At 37.9% G+C, this 17472-nt stretch overlaps 1 protein-coding gene across 1 annotated transcript in view; it reads left to right on the forward strand.

Annotated features, from left to right (window-relative positions):
* The first annotated feature begins 1837 nt into the window (after positions 1 to 1837).
* unc-104 (kinesin family member unc-104) overlaps positions 1838 to 17472 on the forward strand; it is a 184289-nt gene continuing 168654 nt past the window's right edge. Inside the window, exon 1 of the mRNA XM_067083286.1 lies at positions 1838 to 2188. The gene's annotated coding sequence lies outside the window, so the exon portion shown is untranslated. The remainder of the gene's footprint in view (positions 2189 to 17472) is intronic.

The raw sequence follows: 17472 nt of genomic DNA on the forward strand, positions 1-17472 counted from the left end.
ACAAATAGATAAAAAATATAAGTAAATTATTAAAATACACGGAGAATAGTTTTAAGACAGTGAAACAGGAAATCGGTCATTCTGTCAACGTGAGTGTTCCTTCTTTGCAAGAGCCCTGGATATTCCATAGTATTCTGCTCGTGATTTCTTTTTATTTCACCTAGAAATCAGTGAAGTGTTTCTCCTTGATAATATCAAGTTCCCTTGACTCCTGGCTGTTTTGGTTGAGTTTTTAAGTATCCTTTCTTTATATTTTCATTGGCTGTTAAGAGAATCTCTCTTAAGTTAGGGTTTGCAGTCGTGAACGAAATTATGTGAAAATGAGGAGTTCTGTGTCTCCCCGTTTTTCTCCTTATTACTTTATATTTCTGGCTCTTTTTGCCGGCGGTGTCTTTTTCCAGGTTTGGCATTTTTGACAAATTTAATTCGTGTCTTTTATATTACAGTATTTCTGGTTACTTTGTTATCTAATTGTATTTTTCTTGTTGGGTTTTTTAAAAATTTCACGTAATTCTGTAATGTTCGTTAAGGTCGTTGTTGTTATATTGGATTGTTTATTATTTTATTGTTTTTTTTTTAGCCTAAAATTCTCTGTGATGCATTTTATGTTATGTGGTTAAGAGAAGAGAAGGGATTGCCCTTTCTATAAATTCAGCTTTCAGTTGCATCCTGATTTCGTGGTTCTTGATTTTGATTTTTTATTTCTGTTTCTATTTAATTTTGGAGAGAGAGAGAGAGAGAGAGAGAGAGAGAGAGAGAGAGAGAGAGAGAGAGAGAGAGAGAGAGAGAGAGAGAGAGAGAGAGAGATTGGGGACCATATTCCATCCTTAAGGTTGGGTAACATTATATCTGAAGCTTAAACATTGGTGGCTGTAACCCTGTACCTATCCGTGAAATTGGATCTCCCGAGCCCCTTTTCAGCTCCCTGGCTGCTTCTCCTGCGTGGCCCGGGTTCAGGAGGAGTATTTTTGGAAGGCGAAACCGACGAAGTAATGTCTTCGTCATTATGACGACTAATGAGCTGGACAAGCAAAAAGTATCATTTAGATTCAGGTCATTATTTCCTCGGATGCGTTTGAACCACCAATCAATGTTTGGGAGGGGGAGGGGAAGGGAAGGGAGGGGAGGGATGGAGGGAGAGGAAGCAGTTGGCGGAGTCTGTTATCGAGAAAGTTGTCGAGAGGGGAATTTGCTATCGATAGAAATGGGAGGGAAGAAGACACGGTCGCCATCTTTATAAAATGTTCGCCTCCGATTTGGGGACGTCGGCCGGAAGATGATAAGGCGAATTCGTTCTCCCTGAGATTCGTCGTCGTCGCTGCCAGCGACATTTTTCGGCCTTTTTCGAGAACTGTCATTCATTGAATTTTTCGTAATTATTGACCAACCGTAGCGGCTCCGATTCGGCATCCGTGATTGGTGGATGGTCGTGACGTCGTCGTGTGACGTCACCAGTTTGTTTACTCCCGGACCGCTCAATGGGAGAGATACTTCCATAACATATTCTAGTGTTTGTCGTCTTTCCAGTGTCACTTTTCCAGCTTTTGCAAGCATTCTGCGACGATGCAGACTAATCTGCATCCTGGCTGTATGCTGTAAACCGACATTTTGCGAGAGCTTTGCACGTTAGCATTTCGGTGGTGTTTAGTAAGGGGGAGCAAGTGAGAGAGAGAGAGAGAGAGAGAGAGAGAGAGAGAGAGAGAGAGAGAGAGAGAGAGAGAGGAAGAAAAGAAAGGAAAGGGAGCAAAGGGGGTTGAATCTGGAAAGTGTAGTGGGCGGATGGTATGGCGCCTGCGCCTCGTGACGTCAGCAGGCGCTGGAACCTGTTCGGGGCCCTACTGTGTTCCTAGCGAGTGCTCTGAGTAGCTTTGTGGTACGCGCTAGTCCTCCTGCTCCACGGGATATTATATTTTTTTGGGTTCACCTCCAGTAGGACGAAGATGTGGAAGGGCAGAAATGTAGTCTGGAAGAGGAGCTTTTGAAAAAAGAGCACCGCTGAGCTCCTTGTCCTGGAGTCGCCGGGTGTATCTAGGACAAAACAGAGGGAAAAAGAGTGCTTGGTGTGTTGTTGAGTGCCTCCACTGCTGCTGCTGCTTCTGCTGCCGCTGCTGCTGGTGGTGGTGGTGGGGATCTTGCAACCGATCAATCCGTCGCGGCTGTGTTGAGGGAGGCCATCTTGCCTCACAGAGTGAGTATGGTCGACCTTTTTTCCCAGACGTGCCCCACCCCTTTCCCATTTTCAGGCCTTTTACACCCTTTTTCAGCAGCATTGTCAAGAGATAAAGCAACCGTGAGTCCGAGTTCATCTTTATTAGGTTTATTATCGAGCACAAAGACATCTCTGAGGGGAGCGCTGGCCCCCAGCCATGACGCACTTAAGGCCAACAGCTGCTACGCATGATGTCATGGAGTCGCTCCATTGGGCAAAATCAATTTCGACTTTTCACTATACAAGACTTTCCTTATTCACGAACTTGGGATCTGTGGAACATATTACTGCGTTTTGTCATTTCTTTGTATCTTTTGCCCGGTCGAACCGAAGCACAGAGGGGAAGCAGTTGAGCTAGCAGTTGCAGAATGTAGACGGCTTGCCTATTAAAGAACAGAACTCGGATTTTGCAAGTATATTGGGGCATATTAAGTGGAGATTGACAGTTGTCGCATTGCAGAAGTCAGTTCAATCGGAAAAATGGCTGAGATTTTTCATTACATTGGGGAAGAATATGTTTGTTGGCTTGTAGGTGTTTCTCGTCTGTTGCCTAAATTTAATTCCATACTTAAACTCACCTACTCAGTCATCATTTGAATCTCAGGGAATCTGCATGACGTTACAGCCTAACATATGTTAACAGTTTTTCCATTCCACAGATTGTGACGTCATGCAGTAATTAAGCTTAATGAATCAGCCATTTGTTTATAAGGAAATTTTTGGAACTGAAGGCTTATTTTGATGCGAATAACTGATTTTTGAAGATATTTTCTTAAAGACGCCATAACTGACGTGTGTAAGGATACTCGGCTCATATGTGATTAGAAAAAAGATCAGTCATTTTTATAACTGTATCCTGTTTCATTTCCTTAAGGAGAAGTAAAAATCAGTTGGCTGTTCTTAAGTTTGAGATAATTTTAGTGGGTTTTCAGTGGGTTCAAGACTCAGATTCCACGATAATCGTTAGGTTTCTTTACTTGAATTTTGATTTATTCAGGAAGGTTTAGAAGATTTGTTTTCTGTATCGATCTTGAATATTTCAATTCAGATTCCAAGTTAACCGATAGGTCCTTATGATTCCCGATTCCACGTTAATAGACGGCTTTTGTGCTCGGATTTCATGGCATTCATCAAGGGATTTTTGATCGGATTCCACTGACGTCATCAGTTTCCGGGGGACGAATGACTCGCCTTGCAATATGTTCGTAAACAATGGAACCAGTTGCCTTTATTTCTTTGTCTCTGTCTGAATTCTCAGGGTGCAGGAAAACGCAAATATTCCATTAATGAGGTCAGGGTCATGCTGAATTCTAATGAATAGACCCGTGACATTGAACGAAGTCCTTTTTCCATCTGCCCGAAACGCAGGAGCATACGCGTATTGATTCTTTGGATAACCTCAGTAAACGGGGTTTGCTTGAGGTTGGCGGGGTTAATTTCCACCAGTCAACTCTGCTTCCGACATGTTGGGACGTCGTCATTCCTCCTGATATGAGGCTGCCGTAGCTCCCCCCCCCCGGCCTCGAAGGGAAAAAGGAAAATTTACGATGGCCGAGTGGGTCTCCTCTCCAAGGGAGCCCCTCCTCTTGGAGAGAGGGCTCTGAGGATCCAGGAAAATCACATGGGTTTGGGGGGGTGGAGGGTGAGGAATCTCCTGTAGTTTACTGTTTAGGAGTAGCAGAGTGCATTGGTGATTGTTTGTACAAGATAATTCAGTGCAATTTAGATTTTTCATTTCTTTAACAGAAATATGCGTGTATCAGATTTATTTACACACACACACATACATACATACATACATATATATATATATATATATATATATATATATATATATATATATATATATGTGTGTGTGTGTGTGTGTGTGTGTGTATATGTGTGTGTGTATATATATATATATATATAATCTGTCTGTGTACGTGAGAGAGAGAGAGAGAGAGAGAGAGAGAGAGAGAGAGAGAGAGAGAGAGAGAGAGAGAGAGAGAGATTCATGCATATACTTGCTTTTGGAAGGATTCAATATTGAGTCACTGGACGAGAATAAAAAGAGCTGTAATAATCCCGGGTATGAATTGCGCAGGATTCATTCTTGGAAGGTTTCGTGTTTTCATAATGCAATTTCTCTCTCTTTTTTATAAGAGAAGTGCGGTATTGGAGCCGTCTTGTACTGGTTTGCTTTAGGATGAAAGAAATGCTATATATATACTTTTGTAAATTTGTCAATAAATCTTGCGAAAGTCAGGTTTTATCCTCTTAACTTCATCTCCACTCGAGATGCGTCATCGATGGGTATCATCAGGACCCGCCTATACCCTTGGTATAAGCAAATACCGGGATGTTAGGAAACCCTCGAATAGTTTGGTGAAAAATTGTTTCATGATTATTTATCAGATTGAATATTGGATGAAGTCTCTCTCTTATAATAACACTTACGAATTACTTGTTTGGTTGATGAAGATAGGGAAATGGAGAATAAGAAATGTGTTGAAAGGGATTTAAATTCCATGGCAGTTAGGCTTTGAATTTTGTTGATGTGTGACTGAATTTAATAGACAGGCAGAATTTTTTAAATGGCAGTTTGGAATCATTTTGAGGGGTTCGAATTTTATGACGAAGGAACTTTCAATTTTACAGAATGTTAAGTCAGTTTCTTTTTAAGAAGAGATTATCAAAGTATTCAAGACTAGGCCGCCACGAGGCATTATTAATTTAAGAAAAATTTTTTCCCCTCAAGCAGAGACCCAAGGTTTGTGGAATGTCTTGACCCTAAACAGAAGAACGGAGGTGAAAGCAAGGAATGAATGATTTCATAGTATTTTGTTCTTTAGGTGTTCCATGTAATAACTACGTTCGATGCTTAACGAGGCTTAACAGAACTAGAATCCTTAATCTCACCTTCGTTTAGCTCCGTGTATTGATTCATGCGACATTTACTTGTGCATCTGCATTGCTCTGGCTTTTATAAAACGATGACTCGTCCAAAAGAAATTCAGACGTTGGAATATTGCAAAATAACGATTTCCTCAGTACCTTGCAGTGTTGCGAGTTGCTCGTCACTTTCACTGCGTCTTTAGGGATCGTCGTCAGACTTTCCTCAGAACATATGGAAATCAATGCCAGAATTTTAAAAATCTCCTGTGAATCGCTTATAGCTCTTGTAATTTCCATCCGGTTTTCCTTAGCTCCCCTTGGAATTTATTGGTACCCTTTGGAAGCTAAGCTGCGGGAATAACTTGGTAAATCCCCCCAGGAATATTTAAATATCCATTCGACTGTAAAATGAGTGAGACTCAATGTTTATCCTGTCTGCCAGGAAAGAATATTTGCAGGTCCCACTGAAAATTCTCATAAAAAGTCTTTTGAATATTCTATTATCCCATCGGCTCTCTGAGGAAATTTACAAATCATTAGTACTTTGAAAATTCTCCCATGTCATCAGTGCTTTGCAAAATGTCTCTTGTCTTTATCTGTAAGAAAATCTTGCGACTCAGAAAAATCTCACATATCCATACTGTTAAAAACGCCGTAGGTGGGTAGTGCCGCCAGTGCACCTCACGTGGTGCATATACTGTAAGGGTATTGGAGGCGTCCCTGGGGCACCAGCTGCACCAACTTTTTTGCCTTGTACCTTGCGCGCTTTCTTTCTTCCATCTTGTTGTCCCACCACTCCGACTCCCTACTTTCACTGTCTTAAGCACTTGAATGGCTGAAAGTGCCCCAGTTCTTGGCTTTATAGGCTAATTTTCATAAATCAGAATTCATACTGTTTAATAGCGTTCATCAGTTCTTTGAGAATGATCCGGTCTCGTCAGTGATGAAACATATGGTAATGCATCAGGAAATTCACGTTAGTCACAGCATCAGCAAACTAGAATTGTACAAAAGCTTAAGCTGTATGGAACCCACTGGAATCCAGATTCTGGAATTTTAGGGGAGTAATAAGAAAAGTGTACATAAATCGTTGATTTACATAAAGACATCTTCAAAGCAACATGGAAGCCTGCAGAGTAAAGCTTGATAAAACTAAAGCTAGTCTTTATCAAATGTTTAGGATGCTTTAGTATCATGCGCTTTTAGAGTAGTTTACAGTCATCAGATAGGGTAATCCTTTCAAACCATAAAATTTGTGACACGTGACGGCCTCCAGAGCAGGCCCGTAAAAGATAATATAGGGGCCCATTTGCATGTTTGTTATTTGTCTGTTTCTGTCTACAGAAAAGTGGATTATTTTTAGGGAAGGAGTGCATCCATACTGTTTCTTCTTTATGACCACTCACATTTGGGTAAAATGATTAGGTATTTTACGAATAATCGTTATTAGTGAATGTTGCTTTGCTCAGGAGCTGTTAGTTAATAAATGCTACATCTCTGGGCACTGGTTATTTTTCATCAGCAATTACAATACTACCTTTTAAAATCTGAAGCCTCATCACTCCTTTTCTGAGGAGGCAAAACGGTCATGACTTTTGAGACGATACCCTAGTATTCCAGGAAAAGTATCGGCCACCAGAGTAACGCAGCGAGTCCTTAGAAGTAACAAATGCTTAGGTTTAGACGCTTTGTTTTCTGGTAAAAACATATGTCCTAAAGAATTCAGAATTGAAAGTAACCAAAGGAATAAGATGCGCATCAATGCTCATGCAGTATTACCACTGAAAATGTTTGCGATTCTGTTCAGGTTGACAATGACAGTCGAGCAGACTCTTGAGAGCTCGTTAATGATTTTCTAAATAATTTTAAAACATTATTTGATTTAATTCTCTGCTTCAGTACTTCATGTCCAGACGAGCTTTGAAGTATAGCCATTCAAAACTTATCCTTTAGAAACGGCATTGCTCCGGGTTTCTGGTGCTTGATATTTCTTTCATTTATTGATGGATTCCCAAAATAAAGTGCTTTAAAAAATGATAATGTTGATTGCAATTATATCCTCATGTGAATCTTTGCAGGATCATGTGATATTCATTGTAAATTTATTTATCATTATTTCAGATATTCGACTGACAAGCTTTACAAATTCCATGAGACCATTGGGTACATGTGGAATATCTTTATATTTTATAGGGAACTTACCTGTAAATCCATGATTTTTATTATTATTATTATTATTTTTTTTTTTAGAAACTTTCTTTGTAGGCGTCTTTTCAAAATATGTCATTAGGCGCACACACTTTTCTCCTGCAGTTTTCTGAGTAGCAGTGGTGCTAAATTATATATACATATATATTAAGCTGCATTCTTTAGCTCGTGAGGGAACCTGAATATTGATCATTATTTTTTTTTAAGAAGTCTTAGCTTTTTTACAGCCTGTGCTGAAAAACTTATGAAGAATTACACCCTGCAAAGCAGTTCAGGGTAGCTTAGTTTTTATTGGACGGCTCATCCATTTCTAAGCTGTTGAAAGGACCCAGTTTTTATTAAGGTATTCAGGTCGACCGTGTCTTCATCAGGCTTTAAATGGCGGATTAGGTGATGTAATTATGGTACAGAGGAATCTTTCCGGTCGTTACTGAGCTTTTGAGGGTAGCCTCGTCTCTATCAGGTTTTGAATAAAGTTTAGTATTTTCAAACTATAATTTGCACATTATTATTATTATTATTATTATTATTATTATTATTATTATTATTATTATTATTATTATTATTCATAAAAAAACATGCCTTAAAGTGTATTTACTTGCAGAGAAAGCTTTGAAAAAGTACAATGCTTATATGTGAAAAGGGAAAACGGAGAAAAATGCTAAATGAGCACTATGTACATGAATACTGATTAATAAACAAGCAAATATATTCACATGTAAACAGCAGTGTAAAAGCGTAAAATAGGACAGTGGTTGAAGGTGAAATAGAATAATACCACAGCCTTTGAAGCTATGAACGTCAGAATCAATAGCTCCATCAGAGAAGAACGATCTACCGTTTGACTGTGAAGATGGAGACTTATGTACAGGGCAGGTTGAATTGGGTACCAGTACCCTTCAAAGTAACGATCACAATTCAGTTGTGAAGGCACAGCATCGAGACGATACGAGAAAGCTCTCTGGAGAAATGAAACTATGAAATGTGGATATCCTCTGGCTGATGTCCTAAATCATAATTACCATTGTCAAGGAAAACAAAACCACCTTTTCAAGCATTTCATGCAGGACAGCGATCTACCACTGATGATAGAATTGAAGATCTGTTGATAAAGGAAACAATACGAACAATACTGTCTTTTTAAGCAAGCTTGGAGTCGTAAGTAGCACCAGGTATAATACCAAGTATTTTTAGATATTCAACATTATTAAGTTTAGTGTTACACAGGCAAAGCGAATGATAAAGTAGGATCAGATAAATTAGGCGAACGAGTAATACTAGTGTTACTGGAGTTCAGCATTATACCACAGCACTTACTTATCTAATTCAGACCTTTCTTTTTTGAGAGACTAAACAGCTGCAAAAATATCATCATCTGCAAAGCATACCATCTATTTTATTGAATAACGATCAACAGTTTAAGACAGTATAGTGGTAAAAAAAACTGTTGACAGTCTGTTCCAGTCAAGCTTCGAAGAAATTTACTTCTATCACTTCTGTAGCTTTCAGCACTGTAGCTAACAGGTTTTTATTCTCTGTGAGGAAAGACGGAGACTGACACTTCCGTCTAAATCAAGCTCGGTCCCAACATAAAAAGGTTTTGTTAATGGACTTCCTTTCTCGAGTGATGGCAGACCCACGTCAGGTTGAATGGCTCAGGAAACACAAAGGAAATCGTGCGCACTTTCCAGAACTGAAAGGTACCAAGGACTGATGAGACAGGTTGACTCTCGTGTTCGTGACAACCACAGTTTTTCGGGACTCGGTACCTGACATGATAATGAATAAGGAAATTATGTTGTTGATACTGAGAAGTATATTAGATGGAAAATAGAGAGAAGAGAAGAAATAGACAGAAAACAAATAAGAATGTGGTTGACAGTATGACTATGAAAAATGGATCCGTTCAAGAGCAAAGTTTTTGATAAACTGCTGTAAGAGGGAGAAGCTTTGATATGCGCGTAGAAGTAATTATAACGACAGCCATCCTTCTTCTTAAATTTACTCGGTACGACCAGTGATATTAATGACACTGTGGTCTGGTCTATTAATTTTACATTACACTGGCCGTGGCTAAACTGGTGATAATCGAATTTTAAGGAACCAAGTACCCAGAGGCTTTGAAATAGTTTAATTTTGTTAGATTACCATTTGCCAATTAAAAGTGTTTCCATATGTTTTAATTTTATCTTTCTACGTTATCATTTATGATTATTTTCGAGGCGACAAATAACTGAAACCTATGAACAAATGTCAGAGCTTTAGATTACTTGCACAAGTTATTTTTTCCATTTTGTCCTAACTTAGAGATTAATCTTAGAACGTATTTCAAGGAGCTTCGTTCTTGTGTGCCTTAATAAAATGGTAAGTGAACGTAAGCTTTGAAATTTATTTTACAAAAAGCGTTACATTTCGAGGATAACCGAAGCTCCGTAAAATGTTTCAAAGTAATAGACCTATCTGGACTCACTCACTAATGCTCGATCTTGTATGCATTTAATTACGTGTAATGCTCAAGAGAACTTCGATTCTCTCTCTCTCTCTCTCTCTCTCTCTCTCTCTCTCTCTCTCTCTCTCTCTCTCTCTCTCTCTCTCTCTCTCTCCGTGTGGCTGATATATTTTGATCCGTCGTAGACAGAGAGCTACTTATCTCACGTAGATCGAATTCAACGCCGGTCCTTCGGGCGACCAGCCGAGGCCTTCCACGATAGGAGGGTCATCGTCGTGCCTTCCGTAAAACTTAAAATAAAAAGAAGGATCGATGCGCCCGTATTCTTCTGGTCTTTCTTTTATTCTCCTTCCTTACGTTTCTCATTTCTCTTTTCGTTGTGTTTTATCATAATCTGGTTTGTTTATCTCATTTCCTTAATCTTTGCTTTTGTTGTGGTTATCTTTATTCCTTTATAGTGTCGTCATTGTCTTCGTTGAGTGTTCTTTGATTCTCTCTCTCTCTCTCTCTCTCTCTCTCTCTCTCCTCTCTCTCTCTCTCTCTCTCTCAACACACAATTAAAAATGAAATTGAAATTTGAAACGCTGTCTCCAGTCTTGTTTTAACAGTGTATGTATTATGCATACACATATACACACAGACCTATATACATATTATTTACGTACATAAGTATTCATATTATATTCTCAAAAACATACAGACACAGATATATATATATATATATATATATATATATATATATATATATATATATATATATATATATATATATGTATGTATGTATGTATATATATATATGTATATATATGTATATGTATATATGGTATTGTGTATGTGTCTGGGGAGATATTCGCACGCCCAGTTGCACCTGTGTCTCTGAACTTTCGTCTCACTTACATACATTGGTAAATGTATATGTGTATGTATACACAAATTATCAGGCTGGAAGCTGTATGTTTTTATCTGAAATTTCGCTTTTAAGTAAGTAAGAGAGAGAGAGAGAGAGAGAGAGAGAGAGAGAGAGAGAGAGAGAGAGAGAGAGAGAGATGAATCACCGCCGCTAGAGACTTTCAATCTTGATTAATGAGTTCATAACTCATGCATATATTTGAAAGAGATATACTTGCGGATACACTTTTATACAGTTATCAGCTCTTGTAGCCTAGATTATCCCGATACTTCCAAGCTCTTTAATAAATCTTTTCATATGAAATGTGTTTCCTCACCGAGGCAGATTACCTCCCTTGATCCTCCAATCATTTCAAGGCCCACGTGATTCTCCTCCAATCCGGATAATGTGGTTTCGTTCCACGGAGAAGCGATGATGAATGGCGAAATGTCATGCATGTCTGCATTCATGCGATCATTATTCTGCTTTGAGCTGCGCAAAAAAGATGTAAATTGTGATTGTGTGCGTGGTATGACTTAAGAGTGGTTAGCCGTGATACAGGAAGGACTGTGTACACATACACAGATTTGTACATTATATATATATATATATATATATATATATATATATATATATATATATATATGTATATATATATTTATATTTATATGTATATATATACATATAGGTTTTATGTATATATGTACATATATATATATATATATATATATATATATATATATATATATATATATATATATATATATATAGAGAGAGAGAGAGAGAGAGAGAGAGAGAGAGAGAGAGAGAGAGAGAGAGAGAGAGAGAGAGAGAGTTGTGTCAGGGGGAAGGAGAGCGAACTAATGCTCACAGAAAGTCGCGTCTATGCTTAATATCATTTATTAATAGGCAGTATACCTCTTGATGACCAAAAATATGGCATTACTCAGATAATGCTGAACAATGTGGAAGATAGACCTGTACACGACAGCTCCTGTCAGTTAGTGTACAGGCTTTCAATAGAGAGATTAATTAGAAAGTCGCTTTTATCAGTCTGCTGTTTGTTGTCGTACTGATCGGGGTTTCCACTTGAATGATCTTTTATAAAGTGTTATTTATCATGTGTATGATATGACTTAAAGGCTGGTGGTAGAGGCAGCCCAGTACTTTTTCTAGCCTAGGCCTGCTGAAATTGAGACTTCATTTTTTTTATTCAAAGCTTCTGCTTCCCAGTTCTCTCTCTTTTTTTTTTTTGTTTCCAAATATTGATTGCGTTTTGTTTTTTCTTGTCTTTGTGTTTATTGAGTATTGAATGCAGATTACTTATTTTCTCCTATATTATTTAAAGTAATTTATGTTTAGACAATTTGAAGTCTTCAAATTTCATATTTGAATTTCCAGACTTTCACATATTCAGCACGACTTTAGTTTTTTAATAGACTTATTTACATCTTACCTAGTTTCACTTTAAAGCAGAATTTAGATAATTAGTTCTTTATATTTTGTTTTCATGTTTTCACGGATTAAACATATATTACAAGAAGTTGCTTGACTGAATAGGCGTGAGAGGAACCAACATTTTGAGCGATGAGAAAACTATTTTTTCGAACTTTTTTGTTTGTATTTATTTATTTAGTTGTAAATTTGTTTGTGGCATTGACTCCTTTTCAATTGTTTCTATTTTCTTTTTAATAGTTTTTATTTTATTTGTTTTGTTTTTTACAATTTTTTTTCATTTCACGCGAAATTTTGTGATGGGATCAAGATCCCTATGAACACTCCATTTTCTTTGTTTAATTTTTTTATTCGTTCTGTTTTTAGAGATTCTTTTGTTATGATATTACGCTTATTTTTTCTCTTAAAATATTGAATTTTTTTTTCAAGGGGATTTGGGAAAAGCGTTCTGAATTTTTCCTTCCTTGTGGTCGTGAATTCCCTTAAGGACAGAAGTGGTATCTCGTAACTGTTGTACGTGTTTGTCTTTGTAGGCTTTTTATAGTTTTTGTATTTTCCATGTATATATATATACATACATATATATATTATTATATATATATATATATATATATATATATATATATATGTGTGTGTGTGTGTATATATATATATATATATATATATATATATATATATATATATATATATATATATATATATATATATATTCATATACAATGGGTATCATAAAACTTTGTTTTGCTTTTTTAAGCTGTGTAATTATTTGTCACTTTTAATTCTTATTTATAGTTCTAGCTCTTCTTTTCAAACTGAAAAGATATTGGTGTTAGGAAAATCTGTCACTTACGGTAAATGTTTAACGCAGCTATGATAAGGATACTTCTATAATTCTGAACTTAGGTATAAAAATATATTGTTCATACTTAATTAGAATTTGGATTTCTTTGTCTGCGCTGTGTTGTATTCGTTTGTTAAATATTGCGTAACTTTTTTGGGTACGCTGTCAAAAACGTAGCTTGCCTTTGATCAAAACTATTATTAATTGGAGGCCGGACACTTTCAGTTTGTAATTGTTGCATTTTTTTATATTCTTAATCAAATGACCTTTTTGTGTTTATGTTTGTTTGGTTAGTTTATTATATATGGAAACAGCTGTGAGGTTGTTGAAGGTTATAAGGCTCACCTGCTATTCCGTGGTGGACACTAAATTTAGAAATACTGTATTATCTCTGATGAGATGTCCACTATTAACGCTTTTTCTTTTCCAGAGTAAACGTGACCTGAAGTACTTAATCATTTTTTCCAACAGTTTCTTGTGTACATTTCTCTGTATATTAACGTAATATGTCTTATAAGGCCGTCGTGTTTATGAATGGATTTCTAATTATGTTGAATGTCGGTGCGTGTTGGGGAGCAGGCACAAGGGGATGTTTGTTGTTCGTTTATACCTTAATGTGGATCTTTTTATGCACGAATTTGTTGTCTTAGTTGAGATGAGACTCTCGCGTTTGTGCAGACCTCCACAAAATTGAATAATCCAAAGGGGAAAGATGCTGTTTGCATATTAGCTTTAGCTTATGAACGTGTGCTAGTGCGTATGATTTTTCGTGTTCTTGGGGCATTACGCTCCTGCTCGACTATTTCGAAACACGTTGCGCGTGCGTGCATGCCTGTACTACCGCTCGTGTCTACAGGGACACAGGCTCACGTTCGTAGGAGCGTTCGTGTTGTACGAACGTGTTGGCGTGTTTGTGTTCGTGCACGAAAAGGGAGAGTGGATGGAGGGGCGTGGTTTAGCCTCCCATGCATGACGAGCGATCATTATTTCGGGACGTGTGGATGCCGATCGATTTAGGTCTTGAGAAAGAAAGAAAGAAAGAAGAAAGAGCTCGGGCGTCGTCTTAGTCGTCTTCGTCGTCGTCGTGATCCGAGGCTTTCCTTCCCCAGGTGACTTGACTTCTGGAGTTCGCTGTCGTCTTGGGTAGCACGAGGCGTTTATAGTGCCTTTTTGAGCGATTTTTTATTTATTTTTTTTCTTGTAAGGATATGTTGCCGCTTCCGTGTCGATGTGGGGTTGATTTTATCGAGCTCTGCTGACCTCAGTTTACTGTTTTTAGTTCTTGTCAGTTCCAGATGTTGCGAATATTTCCGGAACTGACAAGAACTAAAAACAGTAAATATTTTAGAATATTTAGAAGTTTTTCATGATTAAATTTCGTCCAGGATTGGGAAGACTTTGCTCTCTTGTCTAATTCCATGGGTCTTTGGCAAGTTGGTAAGGTTCATTTGTTTTTAGTCCTCGCTGGTTTTACTCATGTTGAAAAGTTTCTGAGAAAAGTTGCAGGTTTAGAAAATTTTTGTCATATGTGATGTGACGCTTGTAAATGTCATCGAAGTGTTCTCCAGAATTTTAAAGAATATTGAGACCTACGAGAATGGTCGCTGATCAAATATTGTTCAATTTTTTAAACGCTTTTCTTTTATAGGACAGTAGCCTGGATATTGCCTTCAAATTGAGGGGTGATTTGTGCAAGGAAAAATAACTTTCGGTTGATGTATCATTATTAATGATTATAATGGTCTTGTCAGTAGTGTCATATGCTAATCTGTGTCATTATTATTATTTCGTTAAGTTTAACTGATACCTAAGTAACGGCCAATTAAATGAAAGGAACAACTTTCGTCTCTCGATCAGTCTGGAACTCTCATCCAGGAGTATACATAGCGTTACCGACTACCCTACGGGTATTAATGAATTATCAATTTTTTTGCTCCTCCTCGGACGGGTGGGTACCGTTCAGCTAGCACTCTGCAGGCCCGCGTTCGATTCTCCGACCAGCCAATGAAGAATTATAAATTTATTTCTCGCTATAATGTGGTTCGGATTCCACAATAAGCTGTAGGTCCCGTTGCTAGGTAACCAACTGGTTCTTAGGCACGTAAAATAAATCTGATCCTTCGGGCCAGTCCTAGGAGAGCTGTTAATCAGCTCAGTGGTCTGGTTAAACTAAAGTATACTTAACTTTACTATTATTTTGATTATTTTGACCGAATCAGATGCTCACACTTCTTTACCATTCCCAAATGGCATCTCAAACAAGCACCCTGCACCTCCAAATATCCCCTCCCCCTCTCATCCAGCCAACGGTACCCAAAGCCCGTGTTGAGTTAAGTGAAGCGAATCAATGGCTGGTGATTTTCCTAATCTTTTGCCAGACTTCCCTCCTGTACGGAGAAGCCAGAAGGCATCGACGTTGGAAGAACACCAAATTTTTCCTCTCCATTTTGTTTTTTTCGTTTCCTTCTCCGATTTTGTTCTTCACTTAAATTTTGGAATTCGTGATCTTTGCGACTTGTCTGACGTGGATTCTCGCGGTGCTCAAATGTGGGGTAGTTGTTGTTAATTGATGGATTTTTATTTATTGTTTTTTTGTGAGTTGTGTGTGCCCTTTGTTTTTGTTTTGCTTCGCTGCGGTGAATATGTTTTGTAAATGTCTTAAATTTACTGTTGTGTCGATCATTTTGATTGATGTAAGATCTTGAATGCAAAAGATATTTAAAATCTGAAGTGTATTAGCTAGTAATTCATTTTTATGCTTTAGAATAGGGGAATCGAATTTAAATGAAAATTAAAATTTCAAGAACTCGAGGCGATTTTTTGCAGTTTTTCCGGGAATAAACGAATCCTTTTAGTATGAAAACGTATTGCATAACTTATATACTGTAAGTCTGTTTTATCTTCTGTGCATATATGTAAGGATTCTTAGCAAGTTCCTCTAAAAGGTTTTGGTTGACAGTTTAAACCTCTTGACGTGTTTCGTCAATTTTCATATTTAGATGAGTTATTGAAAGCGCCCAGACCTTGTTGTTTGTAAAAAAAAAATGCTTTGTATTTGCAATAATTAGTTGATATGTTTTGATTGTTGATGATGCATCGCGAAATTAGCTTTTGTTGTTATTTACCTAATAAATTGTATCAGTATATATACTGTATATATATATATAATAATATATATATATATATATATATATATAAAATATATACACACACACACACACACACACATATATATATATATATATATATATATATATATATATATATATATATACATACTTGTATGCCAAGAATAAGATGATACTCATTTTTAAAACACGGAAGCCAACAGCTGACGAAGAACCAGTCAGCTGTTCCGTTGACGTTATGCACAGGCTAACAGCTGTTGAAATTTAGTGATTTGATTTTCTTTAGTAAATGAAATTTACATTAGGATGGGAAGAGTAGTTTGAGAAAGGGGAAACCATTGTTAGTGGGTTATCAAATTATAGTAAGAAAAATTAAGTTGACTTTAAACGAAACAACTATTGACAGCTGATGCCGAATAGTTGCCAGTTAGGCAATTGTTCCGATGGGTCTTGTCTGAAAGGGTTTCGCGGATCTTAGGAGAAAATGAACTAACTAAATGTGGCGTTCTCTTTCTTTTTATAGGCCTTTACGTCTTTTGGCATGTGTTTTATTCCTTATATATATGTTGTAAGTCTTGGTAAATCTCGTTCCAGCTTTCACACGCTATTGAGACTGATTTCGTAAGTAAGCCAAAGCTTCAGTTAGGTTAGGTAGTTGTGTGTGGCTTAGCTAGGCACCTCTTTCTCGAATCTTAAAACCTGGATGTTTCTTTTCGTTAAATTTCCTGCCGTGAAAGTCTCAGGTGACATAATATGTAACCAAAATAAGTTCTGACATCATGTGGCCCTATAAGGAAGACTGAAAAGACCAGCTGTATAGAAGGACAGCAAAAACAGCAATTCTTCAGCCGAACAAGCAAGGCTGTGGTGGTGGTATTGAGGAGGACGGAGTGGGGGTATCGGCGCCAAGATGTTTCGCCCACCATTACCATTGGATCGGGAGGGGGAAAGGGAGGGGATTCGGAGGGAAAAGGGTGACCACCAACCAGGAGTTCGAGGTGAAGTGGGGGACGATATGCCTGAAAGTCCACACCGAGTTGGGTTTGGGGGGGAGGGAGGGTTGGCTAGCGGGTGTGCAGGCTGATATCGATTATGCAGCTGGCTGCTGCTTCTGCGGTGTTGCTGGTTGAGGTGGTGGTGGTGGTGTAGGAAAAGGGTTGGAGGTGGGAGGAGGGAGGGAGAGAGGAGGAGGAGAGCTGGAAGAGAGAGAGAGAGAGATGGTGTTAAGGAATGACGGAGAGCATATGGGATTGAAGGAGTATTGGGTATTGGAGGGGAGGAGGAGGGAGGTGGAGATGAAAATGCTTGCGAGATGACGCTTCCACGGTGATTTGTATTCAAGTCGTCACCTCCGAGTTGATTTTGGGGAAAAGACTTGATAGCCGAAATGTCACTGCCAGGGCAGAGGTAACTTTCTGG

This window comes from Macrobrachium rosenbergii, chromosome 3, assembly GCF_040412425.1.
Source record: "Macrobrachium rosenbergii isolate ZJJX-2024 chromosome 3, ASM4041242v1, whole genome shotgun sequence".
Taxonomy (NCBI): Eukaryota; Metazoa; Arthropoda; class Malacostraca; order Decapoda; family Palaemonidae; genus Macrobrachium; species Macrobrachium rosenbergii.